The sequence below is a fragment of the Apteryx mantelli genome, chromosome 8, assembly GCF_036417845.1.
Source record: "Apteryx mantelli isolate bAptMan1 chromosome 8, bAptMan1.hap1, whole genome shotgun sequence".
In the NCBI taxonomy this organism is placed as follows: Eukaryota; Metazoa; Chordata; class Aves; order Apterygiformes; family Apterygidae; genus Apteryx; species Apteryx mantelli.
In genome coordinates, this window is record NC_089985.1 from 878138 (window position 1) to 895281 (window position 17144).

Here is a 17144-nt window from a genome sequence, read left to right on the forward strand (position 1 = left end):
ATCATAAACACAAACTGCACCCACGTGACCAGCACTGGCCTATCAGGCACTGAGCCACAAGTGACATCAAAACCACAAACTGCACCCACAGGACCAGCACTGGCCTATCAGGCACTGAGCCACAAGTGACATCACAAACACAAACTGCAGCCATGTGGCCAACACTGGCCTATCAGGCACTGAGCCACAAGTGACCTGACAACCACAAACTGCACCCACATGACCAGCACTGGCCTATCAGGCACTGAGCCACAAGTGACATCACAACCACAAACTGCAGCCACGTGACTAGCACTGGTCTACCAGGTACTGAGCCAGAAGAGACATCACAACCACAAACTCCACCCACATGACCAGCACTGGCCTATCAGGCACTGAGCCACAAGTGACATCACAACCACAAACTCCACCCACGTGACCAGCACTGGCCTATCAGGCACTGAGCCACAAGTGACATCACAAACACAAACTCCACCCACATCACCAGCACTGCCCTATCAGGCACTGAGCCACAAGTGACATCAAAACCACAAACTGCACACACAGGACCAGCACTGGCCTATCAGGCACTGAGCCACAAGTGACCTAACAACCACAAAATGAACCCACGTGACCAGCACTGGCCTATCAGGCACTGAGCCACAAGTGACATCACAAACACAAACTGCAGCCACATCACCAGCACTGGCATATCAGGCACTGAGCCACAAGTCACCTTAGAATCACAAACTGCACCCACATGAACACCACTGGCCTATCAGGCACTGAGCCACAAGTGACATCACAACCACAAACTGCAGCCACATCACCAGCACTGGCCTATCAGGCACTCAGCCACAGGTGACCTCACAACCACAAACTGCAGCCACATCACCAGCACTGGCCTATCAGGCACTGAGCCACAAGTGACATCACAAACACAAACTGCACATACATCACCAGCACTGGCCTATCAGGCACTGAGCCACAAGTGACATCAAAACCACAAACTGCACACACAGGACCAGCACTGGCCTATCAGGCACTGAGCCACAAGTGACATCACAACCACAAACTGCAGCCATGTGACCAGCACTGGCCTATCAGGCACTGAGCCACAAGTGACATCACAAACACAAACTCCACCCACATCACCAGCACTGGCCTATCAGGCACTCAGCCACAAGTGACCTCACAACCACAAACTGCAGCCACATCACCAGCACTGGCCTATCAGGCACTGAGCCACAAGTGACATCACAAACACAAACTCCACCCACATCACCAGCACTGGCCTATCAGGCACTGAGCCACAAGTGACATCACAAACACAAACTGCAGCCATGTGACCAACACTGGCCTATCAGGCCCTAAGCCACAAGTGACATCACAACCACAAACTGCACCCATATGACCAGCAATGGCCTATCAGGCACTGAGCCACAAGTGACCTCACAACCACAAAAAGAACCCACGTGACCAGCACTGGCCTATCAGGCACTCAGCCACAAGTGACATCACAACCACAAACTCTATCCACATGACCAGCACTGGCCTATCAGGCACTGAGCCACAAGTGACATCACAACCACAAACTGCAGCCACATCACCAGCACTGGCCTATCAGGCACTGAGCCGCAAGTCACCTCACAATCACAAACTGCACCCACATGAACAGCACTGGCCTATCAGGCACTGAGCCACAAGTGACATCACAAACACAAACTGCACCCACATGACCAGCACTGGCCTGTCAGGCACTGAGCCACAAGTGACATCACAGCCACAAACTGCACCCACATCACCAGCACTGGCCTATCAGGCACTGAGCCACAAGTGACCTCACAACCACAAACAACAGCCTTTTGAGCAGCACTGGCCTATCAGGCACCGAGCCACAAGTGATATCACAACCACAAACTCCACCCACAAGACCAGCACTGGCCTATCAGGCACTGAGCCACAAGTGAAATCACAAACAAAAACTGCAGCCACATGACCAGCACTGGCCTATCAGGCACTGAGCCACAAGTGACATCACAAACACAAAATGCACTCACAGGACCAGCAATATCCTATCAGGCACTCAGCCACAAGTGACATCACAAACACAAACTGCAGCCACGTGACTAGCACTGGTCTACCAGGCACTGAGCCAGAAGAGACATCACAAACACAAACTGCAGCCACATGACCAGCACTGGCCTATCAGGCACTGAGCCACAAGTGACATCACAACCATAGACTCCACCCACACCACCAGCACTGGCCTATCAGGCACTGAGCCACAAGTGACATCACAAACACAAACTCCACCCACGTGACCAGCACTGGCCTATCAGGCACTGATCCGCAAGTGACATCACAAACACAAACTGCAGCCACATCACCAGCACTGGCCTATCAGGCACTCAGCCACAAGTGACATCACAACAACAAACTGCACCCACGTGACCAGCACTGGCCTATCAGGCACTCAGCCACAAGTGACAACAACAACAACAAACTGCAGCCACAGGACCAGCACTGGCCTATCAGGCACTCAGCGACAAGTGACCTCACAGCCACAAACTGCACACACAGGACCAGCACTGGCCTATCAGGCACTGAGCCACAAGTGACATCACAAACAAAAACTGCAGCCACATGACTAGCACTGGCCTATCAGGCACTGAGCCACAAGTGACATCACAACCACAAACTGCACCCACATGAACAGCACTGGCCTATCAGGCACTGAGCCACAAGTGACATCACAAACACAAACTGCAGCCACGTGACCAGCACTGGCCTATCAGGCACTGATCCGCAAGTGACATCACAAACACAAACTGCAGCCACATCACCAGCACTGGCCTATCAGGCACTCAGCCACAAGTGACATCACAACAACAAACTGCACCCACGTGACCAGCACTGGCCTATCAGGCACTCAGCCACAAGTGACAACAACAACAACAAACTGCAGCCACAGGACCAGCACTGGCCTATCAGGCACTCAGCGACAAGTGACCTCACAGCCACAAACTGCACACACAGGACCAGCACTGGCCTATCAGGCACTGAGCCACAAGTGACATCACAAACAAAAACTGCAGCCACATGACTAGCACTGGCCTATCAGGCACTGAGCCACAAGTGACATCACAACCACAAACTCCACCCACAACACCAGCACTGGCCTATCAGGCACTGAGCCACAAGTGACATCACAACCACAAACAACAGCCATGGCCTATCAGGCACTCAGCCACAAGTGACATCACAAACACAAACTCCACCCACATCACCAGCACTGGCCTATCAGGCACTCAGCCACAAGTGACATCACAAACACAAACTCCACCCACATGACCAGCACTGGCCTATCAGGCACTGAGCCACAAGTGACATCACAACCACAAACTCCACCCACAAGACCAGCACTGGCCTATCAGGCACTGAGCCACAAGTGAAATCACAAACACAAACTCCACCCACATGACCAGCACTGGCCTATCAGGCACTGAGCCACAAGTGACATCACAAACACAAAATGCACCCACAGGACCAGCAATATCCTATCAGGCACCGAGCCACAAGTGACATCACAAACACAAACTGCAGCCACGTGACTAGCACTGGTCTACCAGGCACTGAGCCAGAAGAGACATCACAACCACAAACTCCACCCACATCACCAGCAGTGGCCTATCAGGCAATGAGCCACAAGTGACATCACAAACACAAACTGCAGCCACATTACCAGCACTGGCCTATCAGGCACTGAGCCACAAGTGACATCACAAACACAAACTGCAGCCACATCACCAGCACTGGCCTATCAGGCACTGAACCACAGGTGACATCGCAAACACATAGTGTACCCACATGACCAGCACTGGCCTATCAGGCACTGAGCCACAAGTGACATCACAACCACAAACTGCACCCACACCACCAGCACTGGCCTATCAGGCACTGAGCCACAAGTGACCTCACAACCACAAAATGAACCCACGTGACCAGCACTGGCCTATCAGGCACTCAGCCACAAGTGACATCACAAACACAAACTGCAGCCACAGGACCAGCAATGTCCTATCAGGCACTGAGCCACAAGTGACATCACAAACACAAACTGCAGCCACAGGACCAGCACTGGCCTATCAGGCACTGAGCCACAAGTGACATCACAAACACAAACTGCAGCCATGTGACCAACACTGGCCTATCAGGCTCTGAGCCACAAGTGACATCACAAACACAAACTCCACCCACAGGACCAGCACTGGCCTATCAGGCACTGAGCCACAAGTGACATCACAAACACAAACTCCACCAAAAGTACCAGCACGGCCTATCAGGCACTCAGCCACAAGTGACATCACAACCACAAACTGCAGCCACATCACCAGCACTGGCCTATCAGGCACTGAGCCACAAGTGACATCACAAACACAAACTCTATCCACATGACCAGCACTGGCCTATCAGGCACTGAGCCACAAGTGACATCACAACCACAAACTGCAGCCATGTGACAAGCACTGGCCTATCAGGCACTGAGCCACAAGTGACATCACAAACACAAACTCCACCCACATCACCAGCACTGGCCTATCAGGCACTCAGCCACAAGTGACATCACAACCACAAACTGCACCCACATGACCAGCACTGGCCTATCAGGCACTGAGCCACAAGTGACCTCACAAGCACAAACTCCACCCACATGAACAGCACTGGCCTATCAGGCACTGAGCCACAAGTGACATCACAAACACAAACTGCACCCACATCACCAGCAGGGCCCTGTCAGGCACTGAGCCACAAGTGACATCACAAACACAAACTGCAGCCACATCACCAGCACTGGCCTATCAGGCCCTGAGCCACAAGTGACCTCACAATCACAAACTGTACCCACATGACTAGCACTGGCCTATCAGGCCCTGAGCCACAAGTGACATCACAAACACAAACTGCAGCCACGCGACCAGCACTGGCCTATCAGGCACTGAGCCACAAGTGACCTCACAACCGCAAACTGAAGCCACATGACCAGCACTGGCCTATCAGGCACTGAGCCACAAGTGACCTGACAACCACAAACTGCACCCACATCACCAGCACTGGCCTATCAGGCACTGAGCCACAAGTGACATCACAAACACAAACTGCAGCCATGTGACAAGCACTGGCCTATCAGGCACTGAGCCACAAGTGACATCACAAACACAAACTCCACCCACATGACCAGCACTGGCCTATCAGGCACTCAGCCACAAGTGACATCACAAACACAGACTGCACCCATGTGACCAGTACTAGCCTATCAGGCACTGAGCCACAAGTGACATCACAACAACAAACTGCAGCCACAGGACCAGCACTGGCCTATCAGGCACTCAGCCACAACTGACATCACAAACACAAACTCCACGCCCATTACCAGCACTGGCCTATCAGGCACTGAGCCACAAGTGACATCACAACAACAAACTGCACATACATCACCAGCACTGGCCTATCAGGCACTGAGCCACAAGTGACATCACAACCACAAACTGCACACACAGGACCAGCACTGGCCTATCAGGCACTGAGCCACAAGTGACATCACAACCACAAACTGCACACACAGGACCAGCACTGGCCTATCAGGCACTGAGCCACAAGTGACATCACAAACACAAACTGCAGCCACATCACCAGCACTGGCCTATCAGGCACTGAGCCACAAGTGACATCACAAAAACAAACTGCAGCCATGTGACCAGCACTGGCCTATCAGGCACTGAGCCACAAGTGACATCACAAACACAAACTGCAGCCATGTGACCAACACTGGCCTATCAGGCCCTAAGCCACAAGTGACATCACAACCACAAACTGCACCCACAGGACCAGCACTGGCCTATCAGGCACTGAGCCACAAGTGACATCACAAACACAAACTGCAGCCATGTGACCAACACTGGCCTATCAGGCCCTAAGCCACAAGTGACATCACAACCACAAACTGCACCCATATGACCAGCACTGGCCTATCAGGCACTGAGCCACAAGTGACCTCACAACCACAAAATGAACCCACGTGACCAGCACTGGCCTATCAGGCACTCAGCCACAAGTGACCTCACAACCACAAACTGCAGCCACATCACCAGCACTGGCCTATCAGGCACTGAGCCACAAGTGACATCACAAACACAAACTGCACACACATGAACAGAATTGGCTTATCAGGCACTGAGCCACAAGTGACATCACAAACACAAACAACAGCCATTTGAGCAGCACTGGCCTATCAGGCACTGAGCCAGAAGAGACATCACAAACACAAACTCCACCCACATGACCAGCACTGGCCTATCAGGCACTGAGCCACAAGTGACATCATAAACACAAACTGCAGCCACATCACCAGCACTGGCCTATCAGGCACTGAGCCACAAGTGACATCAAAACCACAAACTGCACACACAGGACCAACACTGGCCTATCAGGCACTGAGCCACAAGTGACCTGACAACCACAAACTGCACCCACATGACCAGCACTGGCCTATCAGGCACTGAGCCACAAGTGACATCACAAACACAAACTGCAGCCACGTGACTAGCACTGGTCTACCAGGTACTGAGCCAGAAGAGACATCACAACCACAAACTCCACCCACATGACCAGCACTGGCCTATCAGGCACTGAGCCACAAGTGACATCACAATCACAAACTGCACCCACATCACCAGCACTGGCCTATCAGGCACTGAGCCACAAGTGACATCACAAACACAAACTCCACCCACATCACCAGCACTGGCCTATCAGGCACTGATCCGCAAATGACATCACAACAACAAACTGCACCCACGTGACCAGCACTGGCCTATCAGGCACTCAGCCACAAGTGACATCACAAACACAAACTGCAGCCATGTGAACAACACTGGCCTATCAGGCACTGAGCCACAAGTGACATCACAAACACAAACTCCACCCACATGAACAGCACTGGCTTAACAGGCACTGAGCCACAAGTGACATCACAAACACAAACTGCAGCCACATCACCAGCACTGGCCTATCAGGCACTGAGCCACAAGTGACATCACAAACACAAACTGCAGCCATGTGACCAACACTGGCCTATCAGGCTCTGAGCCACAAGTGACCTGACAACCACAAACTGCACCCACATGACCAGTACTGGCCTATCAGGCACTGAGCCACAAGTGACATCACAAACACAAACTGCAGCCATGTGACCAACACTGGCCTCTCAGGCACTGAGCCACAAGAGACATCACAACCACAAACTGCAGCCATGTGACCAGCACTGGCCTATCAGGCACTGAGCCACAAGTGACATCACAAACACAGACTGCAGCCACATCACCAGCACTGGCCTCTCAGGCACTGAGCCACAAGTGACATCACAAACACAAACTGCAGCCACATGAACAGCACTGGCCTATCAGGCACTGAGCCACAAGTGACATCACAAACAAAAACTGCACACACATATGCAGCACTGGCCTATCAGGCCCTGAGCCACAAGTGACATCACAAACACAAACTGCAGCCACAGGACCAGCACTGGCCTATCAGGCACTGAGCCACAGGTGACCTCACAACCACAAACTGCAGCCACATCACCAGCACTGGCCTATCAGGCACTGAGCCACAAGTGACATCACAACCACAAACAACAGCCATTTGAGCAGCACTGGCCTATCAGGCACTCAGCCACAAGGGACATCACAAACACAAACTCCACCCACATCACCAGCACTGGCCTATCAGGCACTGAGCCACAAGTGACATCACAAACACAAACTCCACCCACATGACCAGCACTGGCCTATCAGGCACTGAGCCACAAGTGACATCACAACCACAAACTGCACCCACGTGACCAGCACTGGCCTATCAGGCACTGAGCCACAAGTGACATCACAAACACAAACTCCACCCACATGACCAGCACTGGCCTATCAGGCACTGAGCCACAAGTGACATCACAAACACAAAATGCACCCACAGGACCAGCAATATCCTATCAGGCACTCAGCCACAAGTGACATCACAAACACAAACTCCACCCACGTGACCAGCAGTGGCCTATCAGGCACTGAGCCACAAGTGACATCACAAACACAAACTCCACCCACATCACCAGCACTGGCCTATCAGGCACTCAGCCAAAAGTGACCTCACAAACACAAACTGCACCCACATCACCAGCACTGGCCTATCAGGCACTGAGCCACAAGTGACATCACAAACACAAACTGCAGCCACATCACCAGCACTGGCCTATCAGGCACTCAGCCACAAGTGACATCACAAACACAAACTGCAGCCATGTGACCAACTCTGGCCTATCAGGCCCTGAGCCACAAGTGACATCACAACCACAAACTGCACCCACATGAACAGCACTGGCCTATCAGGCACTGAGCCACAAGTGACATCACAACCACAAACTGCAGCCACATCACCAGCACTGGCCTATCAGGCACTGAGCCACAAGTGACATCACAAACACAAACTCCACCCACGTGACCAGCACTGGCCTATCAGGCACTGATCCGCAAATGACATCACAACAACAAACTGCACCCACGTGACCAGCACTGGCCTATCAGGCACTGAGCCACAAGTGACATCACAAACACAAACTCCACCCACAGGAGCAGCACTGGCCTATCAGGCACTCAGCCACAAGTGACATCACAACCACATACTGCACCCACATGAACAGCACTGGCCTATCAGGCTCTGAGCCACAAGTGACATCACAAACACAAACTGCAGCCATGTGACCAGCACTGGCCTATCAGGCACTGAGCCACAAGTGACATCACAACCACAAACTGCACCCACATGACCAGCACTGGCCTATCAGGCACTGAGCCACAAGTAACATCACAAACACAAACTGCACCCACATGAACAGCACTGGCCTATCAGGCACTGATCCGCAAATGACATCACAACAACAAACTGCACCCACGTGACCAGCACTGGCCTATCAGGCACTGAGCCACAAGTGACATCACAAACACAAACTGCAGCCACATCACCAGCACTGGCCTATCAGGCACTGAGTCACAAGTGACATCAAAACCACAAACTGCACACACAGGACCAGCACTGGCCTATCAGGCACTGAGCCACAAGTGACATCACAACCACAAACTGCAGCCATGTGACCAACACTGGCCTATCAGGAACTGAGCCACAAGTGACATCACAACCACAAACTCCACCCACAGGAGCAGCACTGGCCTATCAGGCACTGAGCCACAAGTGACATCAAAATACAAACTGCAGCCACATGAACAGCACTGGCCTATCAGGCACTGAGCCACAAGTGACATCACAAACACAAACTCCACCCACATCACCAGAACTGGCCTATCAGGCACTGAGCCACAAGTGACATCACAAACAAAAACTGCAGCCACATCACCAGCATTGGCCTATCAGGCACTGAGCCACAAGTGACATCACAAACACAAACTCCACCAAAAGTACCAGCATGGCCTATCAGGCACTCAGCCACAAGTGACATCACAAACACAAACTGCACCCACAGCACCAGCACTGGCCTATCAGGCACTCAGCCACAAGTGACATCACAACCACAAACTGCAGCCACATCACCAGCACTGGCCTATCAGGCACTCAGCCACAAGTGACATCACAAACACAAACTCCACCCACATCACCAGCACTGGCCTATCAGGCACTGAGCCACAAGTGACATCACAACCACAAACTGCAGCCATGTGACAAGCACTGGCCTATCAGGCACTGAGCCACAAGTGACATCACAAACACAAACTGCAGCCACGTGACCAGCACTGGCCTATCAGGCACTGAGCCACAAGTGACATCACAACCACAAACTGCACCCACATGACCAGCACTGGCCTATCAGGCACTGAGCCACAAGTGACCTCACAAGCACAAACTCCACCCACATGAACAGCACTGGCCTATCAGGCACTGAGCCACAAGTGACATCACAAACACAAACTGCACCCACATCACCAGCAGGGCCCTGTCAGGCACTGAGCCACAACTGACATCACAAACACAAACTCCACGCCCATTACCAGCACTGGCCTATCAGGCACTGAGCCACAAGTGACATCAGAAACACAAACTGCACATACATCACCAGCACTGGCCTATCAGGCACTGAGCCACAAGTGACATCACAAACACAAACTGCAGCCACATCACCAGCACTGGCCTGTCAGGCACTGAGCCACAAGTGACATCACAAACACAAACTGCAGCCATGTGACCAACACTGGCCTATCAGGCCCTAAGGAACAAGTGACATCACAACCACAAACTGCACCCACAGGACCAGCACTGGCCTATCAGGCACTGAGCCACAAGTGACATCACAACCACAAACTGCACCCACATCACCAGCACTGGCCTCTCAGGCACTGAGCCACAAGTGACCTCACAACCACAAACTGCAGCCACATGACCAGCACTGGCCTATCAGGCACTGAGCCACAAGTGACATCACAAACACAAACTGCACCCACATGAACAGAATTGGCTTATCAGGCACTGAGCCACAAGTGACATCACAACCACAAACTGCAGCCACATCACGAGCACTGGCCTATCAGGCACTGAGCCACAAGTGACATCACAAACACAAACAACAGCCATTTGAGCAGCACTGGCCTACCAGGCACTGAGCCAGAAGAGACATCACAAACACAAACTCCACCCACATGACCAGCACTGGCCTATCAGGCACTGAGCCACAAGTGACATCATAAACACAAACTGCACCCACGTGACCAGCACTGGCCTATCAGGCACTGAGCCACAAGTGACATCAAAACCACAAACTGCACACACAGGACCAGCACTGGCCTATCAGGCACTGAGCCACAAGTGACATCACAAACACAAACTGCAGCCATGTGACCAACACTGGCCTATCAGGCACTGAGCCACAAGTGACCTGACAACCACAAACTGCACCCACATGACCAGCACTGGCCTATCAGGCACTGAGCCACAAGTGACATCACAAACACAAACTGCAGCCACGTGACTAGCACTGGTCTACCAGGTACTGAGCCAGAAGAGACATCAGAACCACAAACTCCACCAAAAGTACCAGCATGGCCTATCAGGCACTCAGCCACAAGTGACATCACAACCACAAACTGCACCCACAGCACCAGCACTGGCCTATCAGGCACTCAGCCACAAGTGACATCACAAACACAAACTGCACACACAGGACCAGCACTGGCCTATAAGGCACTGAGCCACAAGTGACATCACAACCACAAACTGCAGCCATGTGACAAGCACTGGCCTATCAGGCACTGAGCCACAAGTGACATCACAAACACAAACTGCAGCCACATCACCAGCACTGGCCTATCAGGCCCTGAGCCACAAGTGACCTCACAATCACAAACTGCACCCACATGACTAGCACTGGCCTATCAGGCCCTGAGCCACAAGTGACATCACAAACACAAACTGCAGCCACGCGACCAGCACTGGCCTATCAGGCACTGAGCCACAAGTGACCTCACAACCGCAAACTGAAGCCACATGACCAGCACTGGCCTATCAGGCACTGAGCCACAAGTGACCTGACAACCACAAACTGCACCCACATCACCAGCACTGGCCTATCAGGCACTGAGCCACAAGTGACATCACAAACACAAACTGCAGCAATGTGACCTGCACTGGCCTATGAGGCACTGAGCCACAAGTGACATCACAAACACAAACTCCACCCACATCACCAGCACTGGCCTATCAGGCACTGAGCCACAAGTGACATCACAAACACAGACTGCACCCATGTGACCAGTACTAGCCTATCAGGCACTGAGCCACAAGTGACATCACAACAACAAACTGCAGCCACAGGACCAGCACTGGCCTATCAGGCACTCAGCCACAACTGACAACACAAACACAAACTCCACGCCCATTACCAGCACTGGCCTATCAGGCACTGAGCCACAAGTGACATCAGAAACACAAACTGCACATACATCACCAGCACTGGCCTATCAGGCACTGAGCCACAAGTGACATCACAACCACAAACTGCAGCCACATCACCAGCACCGGCCTATCAGGCACTGAGCCACAAGTGACATCACAAACACAAACTGCAGCCATGTGACCAGCACTGGCCTATCAGGCACTGAGCCACAAGTGACATCACAAACACAAACTGCAGCCATGTGACCAACACTGGCCTATCAGGCCCTAAGCCACAAGTGACATCACAACCACAAACTGCACACACAGGACCAGCACTGGCCTATCAGGCACTCAGCCACAAGTGACCTCACAAACACAAACTGCAGCCATGTGACCAACTCTGGCCTATCAGGCACTGAGCCACAAGTGACATCACAAACACAAACTGCACCCACATGAACAGAATTGGCTTATCAGGCACTGAGCCACAAGTGACATCACAACCACAAACTGCAGCCACATCACGAGCACTGGCCTATCAGGCACTGAGCCACAAGTGACATCACAAACACAAACAACAGCCATTTGAGCAGCACTGGCCTATCAGGCACTGAGCCAGAAGAGACATCACAAACACAAACTCCACCCACATGACCAGCACTGGCCTATCAGGAACTGAGCCACAAGTGACATCATAAACACAAACTGCACCCACGTGACCAGCACTGGCCTATCAGGCACTGAGCCACAAGTGACATCAAAACCACAAACTGCACCCACAGGACCAGCACTGGCCTATCAGGCACTGAGCCACAAGTGACATCACAAACACAAACTGCAGCCATGTGGCCAACACTGGCCTATCAGGCACTGAGCCACAAGTGACCTGACAACCACAAACTGCACCCACATGACCAGCACTGGCCTATCAGGCACTGAGCCACAAGTGACATCACAACCACAAACTCCACCCACATGACCAGCACTGGCCTATCAGGCACTGAGCCACAAGTGACATCACAACCACAAACTCCACCCACATCACCAGCACTGGCCTATCAGGCACTGATCCGCAAATGACATCACAACAACAAACTGCACCCACGTGACCAGCACTGGCCTATCAGGCACTGAGCCACAAGTGACATCACAAACACAAACTCCACCCACATCACCAGCACTGCCCTATCAGGCACTGAGCCACAAGTGACATCAAAACCACAAACTGCACACACAGGACCAGCACTGGCCTATCAGGCACTGAGCCACAAGTGACATCACAACCACAAACTGCAGCCACATCACCAGCACTGGCCTATCAGGCACTGAGCCACAAGTGACATCACAAACACAAACTGCAGCCATGTGACCAGCACTGGCCTATCAGGCACTGAGCCACAAGTGACATCACAAACACAAACTGCAGCCATGTGACCAACACTGGCCTATCAGGCCCTAAGCCACAAGTGACATCACAACCACAAACTGCACCCACAGGACCAGCACTGGCCTATCAGGCACTGAGCCACAAGTGACATCACAAACACAAACTGCAGCCATGTGACCAACACTGGCCTATCAGGCCCTAAGCCACAAGTGACATCACAACCACAAACTGCACCCATATGACCAGCACTGGCCTATCAGGCACTGAGCCACAAGTGACCTCACAACCACAAAATGAACCCACGTGACCAGCACTGGCCTATCAGGCACTCAGCCACAAGTGACCTCACAACCACAAACTGCAGCCACATCACCAGCACTGGCCTATCAGGCACTGAGCCACAAGTGACATCACAAACACAAACTGCACACACATGAACAGAATTGGCTTATCAGGCACTGAGCCACAAGTGACATCACAACCACAAACTGCAGCCACATCACGAGCACTGGCCTATCAGGCACTGAGCCACAAGTGACATCACAAACACAAACAACAGCCATTTGAGCAGCACTGGCCTATCAGGCACTGAGCCAGAAGAGACATCACAAACACAAACTCCACCCACATGACCAGCACTGGCCTATCAGGCACTGAGCCACAAGTGACATCATAAACACAAACTGCACCCACGTGACCAGCACTGGCCTATCAGGCACTGAGCCACAAGTGACATCAAAACCACAAACTGCACACACAGGACCAACACTGGCCTATCAGGCACTGAGCCACAAGTGACCTGACAACCACAAACTGCACCCACATGACCAGCACTGGCCTATCAGGCACTGAGCCACAAGTGACATCACAAACACAAACTGCAGCCACGTGACTAGCACTGGTCTACCAGGTACTGAGCCAGAAGAGACATCACAACCACAAACTCCACCCACATGACCAGCACTGGCCTATCAGGCACTGAGCCACAAGTGACATCACAATCACAAACTGCACCCACATCACCAGCACTGGCCTATCAGGCACTGAGCCACAAGTGACATCACAAACACAAACTCCACCCACATCACCAGCACTGGCCTATCAGGCACTGATCCGCAAATGACATCACAACAACAAACTGCACCCATGTGACCAGCACTGGCCTATCAGGCACTCAGCCACAAGTGACATCACAAACACAAACTCCACCCACATGAACAGCACTGGCTTAACAGGCACTGAGCCACAAGTGACATCACAAACACAAACTGCAGCCACATCACCAGCACTGGCCTATCAGGCACTGAGCCACAAGTGACATCACAAACACAAACTGCAGCCATGTGACCAACACTGGCCTATCAGGCTCTGAGCCACAAGTGACCTGACAACCACAAACTGCACCCACATGACCAGTACTGGCCTATCAGGCACTGAGCCACAAGTGACATCACAAACACAAACTGCAGCCATGTGACCAACACTGGCCTCTCAGGCACTGAGCCACAAGAGACATCACAACCACAAACTGCAGCCATGTGACCAGCACTGGCCTATCAGGCACTGAGCCACAAGTGACATCACAAACACAGACTGCAGCCACATCACCAGCACTGGCCTCTCAGGCACTGAGCCACAAGTGACATCACAAACACAAACTGCAGCCACATGAACAGCACTGGCCTATCAGGCACTGAGCCACAAGTGACATCACAAACAAAAACTGCACACACATATGCAGCACTGGCCTATCAGGCCCTGAGCCACAAGTGACATCACAAACACAAACTGCAGCCACAGGACCAGCACTGGCCTATCAGGCACTGAGCCACAGGTGACCTCACAACCACAAACTGCAGCCACATCACCAGCACTGGCCTATCAGGCACTGAGCCACAAGTGACATCACAACCACAAACAACAGCCATTTGAGCAGCACTGGCCTATCAGGCACTCAGCCACAAGTGACATCACAAACACAAACTCCACCCACATCACCAGCACTGGCCTATCAGGCACTGAGCCACAAGTGACATCACAAACACAAACTCCACCCACATGACCAGCACTGGCCTATCAGGCACTGAGCCACAAGTGACATCACAACCACAAACTGCACCCACGTGACCAGCACTGGCCTATCAGGCACTGAGCCACAAGTGACATCACAAACACAAACTCCACCCACATGACCAGCACTGGCCTATCAGGCACTGAGCCACAAGTGACATCACAAACACAAAATGCACCCACAGGACCAGCAATATCCTATCAGGCACCGAGCCACAAGTGACATCACAAACACAAACTGCAGCCACGTGACCAGCAGTGGCCTATCAGGCACTGAGCCACAAGTGACATCACAAACACAAAATGCACCCACAGGACCAGCAATATCCTATCAGGCACTCAGCCACAAGTGACATCACAAACACAAACTCCACCCACGTGACCAGCAGTGGCCTATCAGGCACTGAGCCACAAGTGACATCACAAACACAAACTCCACCCACATCGCCAGCACTGGCCTATCAGGCACTCAGCCAAAAGTGACCTCACAAACACAAACTGCAGCCACATCACCAGCACTGGCCTATCAGGCACTGAGCCACAAGTGACATCACAAACACAAACTGCAGCCACATCACCAGCACTGGCCTATCAGGCACTCAGCCACAAGTGACATCACAAACACAAACTGCAGCCATGTGACCAACTCTGGCCTATCAGGCCCTGAGCCACAAGTGACATCACAACCACAAACTGCACCCACATGAACAGCACTGGCCTATCAGGCACTGAGCCACAAGTGACATCACAACCACAAACTGCAGCCACATCACCAGCACTGGCCTATCAGGCACTGAGCCACAAGTGACATCACAAACACAAACTCCACCCACGTGACCAGCACTGGCCTATCAGGCACTGATCCGCAAATGACATCACAACAACAAACTGCACCCACGTGACCAGCACTGGCCTATCAGGCACTGAGCCACAAGTGACATCACAAACACAAACTCCACCCACAGGAGCAGCACTGGCCTATCAGGCACTCAGCCACAAGTGACATCACAACCACAAACTGCACCCACATGAACAGCACTGGCCTATCAGGCTCTGAGCCACAAGTGACATCACAAACACAAACTGCAGCCATGTGACCAACACTGGCCTATCAGGCACTGAGCCACAAGTGACATCACAACCACAAACTGCACCCACATGACCAGCACTGGCCTATCAGGCACTGAGCCACAAGTAACATCACAAACACAAACTGCACCCACATGAACAGCACTGGCCTATCAGGCACTGATCCGCAAATGACATCACAACAACAAACTGCACCCACGTGACCAGCACTGGCCTATCAGGCACTGAGCCACAAGTGACATCACAAACACAAACTCCACCCACATCACCAGCACTGCCCTATCAGGCACTGAGCCACAAGTGACATCAAAACCACAAACTGCACACACAGGACCAGCACTGGCCTATCAGGCACTGAGCCACAAGTGACATCACAACCACAAACTGCAGCCATGTGACCAACACTGGCCTATCAGGAACTGAGCCACAAGTGACATCACAACCACAAACTCCACCCACAGGAGCAGCACTGGCCTATCAGGCACTGAGCCACAAGTGACATCAAAATACAAACTGCAGCCACATGAACAGCACTGGCCTATCAGGCACTGAGCCACAAGTGACATCACAAACACAAACTCCACCCACATCACCAGAACTGGCCTATCAGGCACTGAGCCACAAGTGA